Here is a 5738-nt window from a genome sequence, read left to right on the forward strand (position 1 = left end):
TTGTGTCAGATAATTCTTTCATTTTAGAATTATTTCCATGATAAAAAATGTTCAGACCTCATCGTCCACCTGAACATACCTCTTGCTCTCTTTGTTTTTTTTAGCTGATTATCCAACCACACGATTTTTTATGAAAAGTCACATGACCTTTTCGATGGACATCAAAGAAATGATTCTGTAAACATGCTTCCATCATATTATATATGCATGAATAAATTTTTTAAAAATTAGTTTTTATTTTATTTGATTTTACACCTGGTGTTTCTTGTCGAGCATTCGCATGAAAGTTGTTCACATAGCTAATGCCAGTCATGGAGTAAAGTGGCCTCTAGAGGGCTTAGTTATTTCAAACCCACTTCGCTGACACGTCATTGCACATTATCAGCAGAAATTGAGTAGACTACCGAGTAGACTAAGCACGCACTGTCCAGTCAATGTACAAATTGCATGACGAGACATACGACAGAACTGTAAGTTTAGTGTTCGAATGTGAGAACAGCTTGCTATTCAGAAGAGGCACAGCATGATAATGAAAAAAGAAACAAATAATAGCCATCATTAATGGTGTCTGTATTTCAGTAAGTGTGTTCCTGTGTGTGTTTGTGTGTGCATATGATGAGATCCCATGCTATAGAGCTTAACTATAACAGTCTCATAATAGTAATGCTACTGCGTTCAATATCGTGACCGTGCGTAAAATTCATTAGTGCTATATACATGTGTCATCCAGGGATACGTTTCAATCTGCTTCAAAAATCATCCGTTTGTCTTGGCTGTGATTAGAAACGTTGCCTTGTGAGAATGTATTTTTCAGAACATTTGCAATCATGTTTGTGAATCGCGACCGTATTTATTCTCAGCGAGCACAGCGATGCGCACATTATACATTAGGTATTCTGCAAAGGTTTCCTCTGCAAAATCGTTTATCAGTTTATTCCGTGACAGACCTGGCTCACAAAGCAGAGATGAAAAAGAATGAGCCTAAAAGAAAAAGTCTCTGCGTGCCTGACAAAATACTTTGCTTATTGACGTGTGTACTCGCTACACAAAGCCTATAGACAACATAACCTTATATTATTTCAGATGAAAAGCAATCACTCTAAAACTCACACATCTGTGAATACAATTGAAAATGTAAAAGAGGTTTGAATGGAAGTGGCCATTATGCTTTTTGGTTATTGCTCATATGGCCAATAAGGGGAACAAGTGGTGGTGGTGCAGAATATGCAAGTGGAAAAAAAACGGTACTGTGAATATGTGTAAGTGTGTGTATGAGTGTGTCTGATAGCTGTCACTACACAGAGCTTCTGTACACACAGGCTGTTAAAAGCTGTCAGACAGGAAAGGCCAAAGTGGGAGCACAATACTGATTGATGGACCGAGTTCACATCAAGTTCATGGGAGGTCTCTACCATCATGCCATACTGACTGGCACCCGCATGTCTCACATCAGCACAGGAGAAAGACAAGAGGAAGGAGAGAGAGAAAGAGAGAGAGCGAGTGAGAGACAGAGATCCAGAGAGAGAAAGAAAGTGGAGTGCAATTTATAATCATCTCTTTGCATAACGATTTAACAACAGCAGTATCATCTCTCAACTGCTGTATCATTTAACACACAGCTATAGCCGAGAGATGGTGTATGTTGAGGTCATGCTATAACCTGTGAGTAATGGTCAAGCTATTTGTTAAACTGTGCTCTGGATGATCAGAGAAAGGCACATAAAAGCCAGGGTACAATGATGAACACAGGCAACTTGCGACTTTCCGTCATCTCAGCATTATTCTCACACAGAACCCGTGTTTGTGTCTCTGTAGATCAAGTTTTAACCTATTTAGTTTAGCAGTTTTCATTCATTCATTCATTCATTCATTCATTTCCTGTACCACTTATCCTACATAGGGTTGCAGGGAGCCTAGGAGACCCGAGGTGCAAGCACAGAGGACAGGACAGCCTGGACGGGGTGCCAACCCATTACAGGGCATGATCACATTCACTCACACAGTACAGAAAATTTTAAAGACACCAATCATCCTACAACACAATGGCACTGGATTGGGTAAAGAAACTGGACTGGCTGGAGTAAACCCCCTGAAGCACAAGAAAATCATGCAAACTGAACACACAAGACAGATGCGGGAACCAACCATCCAAACCCTGGCCCCTGGCAGTATGTATTAACACACAAAAATACAACTTTATTGGTTTATGTAACAATTTAGAACAAGTCACCCATTTCTCAAGATCATGATACATCGCTGGCAGATCTAGAGAGAGACATAGACATTTGACCTGCCTAATATCCAAGACAAATTCCAAATTTCCCTACAGACTTAAGTCAATGGTACAGGTGTGTCTTACATTATTTGCATGAATCCACATATAAATAAGAGAATTTTGAACAGATCAGTTTTGCTAGTCACATTATTCATTAATTCAATCTTAGGGAGGCACGGTGGCTTAGTGGTTAGCACATTCGCCTCACACCTCCAGGGTTGGGGGTTCGATTCCCGCCTCCGCCTTGTGTGTGTGGAGTTTGCATGTTCTCCCCGTGCCTTGGGGGTTTCCTTCGGGTACTCCGGTTTCCTCCCCCGGTCCAAAGACATGCATGATAGGTTGATTGGCATCTTTGGAAAATTGTCCGTAGTGTGTGATTGTGTGAGTGAATGAGAGTGTGTGCCCTGTGATGGGTTGGCACTCCATCCAGGGTGTATCCTGCCTTGATGCCCGATGACGCCTGAGATAGGCACAGGCTCCCCGTGACCCGAGGTAGTTCGGATAAGTGGTAGAAAATGAGTGAGTGAGTGAGAATTCAATCTTTGGTTTATCCTGATTATCAGGGTTAGAGTGGACCTAGAGTCCATACTGGAAACAGTACTCAACTAGATGGCAGTTCATCACAGGTTAATAAGCAAATACAAGTCAAATACATTCATTCATACTTTAAAGTTGATACCGGCATGTTTTTGGGAAGTGGGGGAAACTGGTGTACCTGGAATAATACTGCACAGACACTGGAGAACATGAGGGAGACAGTAACCAGAGCTCAGGATCAAACCTAGAGCCCTGGGATTGTGAGGTGGAAATACTAGCTGAAGCACCTCCATGCTGCTTTAGTCATGTTATGCTTCAGAAAATTGGTCATATTTTCAGGAGCACTGAGATGGCATGGTCACTGTTGTTTTAATGATGGTAGCTGTCAGTATTGTGGCCACAACCCTGATGAACATCATAAAACTTCTTAGGCCAGAATAAAATATCACTTAAATGTTTGACTGTTTTTTGCCACTTATGTGTAAAGTGTCTATAATGTGTACGAATAAAGAAAAAAAAAGGCAAGTTAAGGACATAATTAATTAAACAGTAACCATAAAATAGTTTGTCCAGTGTCCCTCAAAGAAACCTTGAATTCTCCCGGTCCATCTGCTGCTTCTCAGAAGGGCTGAGTGCATCTGCACTTACCTGAGCAGGAGCACAATGGGAACAGGTTTTAAGAGGTGGAAGGAGTCTGGTGTTTTTGCATACTTTTGTGTACTTTGGTGTTTAAAAGCAGAGCTAAATGCAAAATAGGTGACAGTGTTTTGAAGCTCCTGTCTGATCAGGCAATTGCATTCAAGATCCACGACACCCCTACCAAATCTAAACAAACTTGACCATAGCCAAATCCCTAAACTACACAGCCCTTTTTCAAGTGGAGGATGACACAACACTACCTCAATCACGCACATCTTTTGACTTTAACTGCAATGATATCCTAGAAGATGAGATAGTGTGCGTTTTTGGAATTAGGCTGTATGTTTTTGAGCCGAGGCCAACCGTGGTGACGTAGTGCCTCATGGGCATCACTGGGACGCATTAAATATATCAGAATTGCAATCATTTTTTTCAACCAATTAAATATTTGAAAAGGAATAACATCTAGGAAAATTTTCAGAAAAGGGCTGTAACTATAGAGTAAGACCCAGCGCCAAGGGGGTGGGACTTATACATTCTAAAAAGTGTTTTATCTGCTACTTTCTCTCCTGTATTTCTATTTTCAACTAGTGCAGTTCCCTTGTCTCTGGTGGCACTGCTTGTATTTGTCAGTACTTTCTTTTTCTTTTACAGCTTTAAACTTCTCAGCTCAGAGAGACCTCAGGAGACAGTGTTAGGCAAACCTAGGTTGCAACCATTTTGCCATTTCTTCTCATATAAATGTCTGTAGCACACTTTTCACACCAGATCAGCTATTTGAACCACAACCACCAAGGGTCAGGGAATACCACAAACAAGCGCAGTGTCATTGCTCTATTAATGGAACTGCTACAGAAATAAAGCACCCAGTGTGATGAACAGAAAGGCACTGGATAATAACAAAGACCTAACAAGTGTGTCACCATCCCAAATTCTTCTTCTTCTTCTTCTTCTTCCTCTTCTTCTTCTACTTCCATTATTATCCTTAAACGCACTTCTAGAAGCTGATCACATGGCTAACAACACTGGCAAAGTTAACATGTATGTTAACTTTATAGCGTCTAGGTTACGGACTATTGTGTAATCATTTAACGTATGATTCTAGAAGCTTATATCACCAGCGGTATCCTTTTTTAACCGAATACAATTTTGCAATAGCATCGCCTACTTTGTTGCCGACTGTGTGAACTAATATGAATGGTAATTTCTCTTAATAGCGATCTTCTTTCCTACATGGTTGCATATTAATGATTAAGTGCCGTCACAAGCGTTCTTACACATCCAACAAATTGACGTTCATCTTCAGAAGCTCTTGCAGAAACTGGAGAAAAACATCACACTAAAGATTTGTGATATGAACAGGAATCGTTTTTAAACGACATGTAAAGTGTTTGTGCATGTAGCACATTGTAGCCTAGTACAAAATCAAACCATAATCAATAAAAAAAATATAACCAACAATATATCCAAAACTTATACTGGTTTTGGATATCATTCTTATACTGTATGTTTGTTTGTTTTTTTGTTTCTGTGGGGTTTTTTTTGCTAACACTGGACATAAAAGATGCTGTTAGCACAACATGCTAATATTCCCTCATATTTGATATTTTTAACGTTATTTAAATGTTTTAACAAACGTGTCCAGATTCTTTGTGTATCCCTAAACACTGTAGAAAAAAGTAAACACATTGTAGCCTAGAACAAAAAAACAAACCAAAAATTTGAAATTATTTGACCATAATCAGTAAAAAAAAATAACATCTCTAAAACAATAAACTATTTTTTTGCTGTCTGTAACACAACATTTTGATTTCAGTGCCCTAAAATTAATTCTTATATGTTTGTTTGTTTGTGTGTGTTTGTTTGTTTGTTTGTTTTTTGCTAACACTGGACATAAAAGATGCTGTTAGCACAGCATGCTAGTATTCCCTAATATTTTATATTTTTAACGTTATTTAAAACGTGTCCAGATTCTTTGTATATCTCTAAACACTGTAGTAAAAAAAAGTAAACCAAAAAAAAAAAAAAACAACAACAACAACAAAAAACCCTCCCTAAAACTGAAGGGAAGTATCACTTCTTTTTTTTCCTGGCCTCTGTCTCTTTAATAAGCTCACACGTTATCTAGTATAACAAATGTCTAGCTGCCATCATCAAGTCCAGCCGAGGCGGGAGGGAGGGAGGAGTTTTTCTTTTCTTTTTTATAATGTTCAGTTTGTTCTCGGGATCGATGTTCACGGGCATCGCCTCACCGTGTCTCAGCCAAGTGCGATATTCTCTTACACAC

The 5738-nt window shown here is 39.3% G+C and overlaps 1 protein-coding gene across 3 annotated transcripts in view; it reads left to right on the forward strand.

Moving 5' to 3' along the window:
• Positions 1–5641: 5641 nt before the first annotated feature.
• The window catches only part of LOC132862195 (teashirt homolog 2), a 47180-nt gene continuing 47083 nt past the window's right edge, over positions 5642–5738 (forward strand). The window contains exon 1 of one of the 3 annotated variants that reach the window (XM_060894092.1): positions 5642–5738. This exon is cut by the window's right edge and continues 537 nt beyond it. The gene's annotated coding sequence lies outside the window, so the exon portion shown is untranslated. The other 2 variants (XM_060894094.1, XM_060894093.1) reach the window with 2 other exon arrangements.

Source organism: Tachysurus vachellii, chromosome 19 (assembly GCF_030014155.1).
Source record: "Tachysurus vachellii isolate PV-2020 chromosome 19, HZAU_Pvac_v1, whole genome shotgun sequence".
Classification (NCBI taxonomy): Eukaryota; Metazoa; Chordata; class Actinopteri; order Siluriformes; family Bagridae; genus Tachysurus; species Tachysurus vachellii.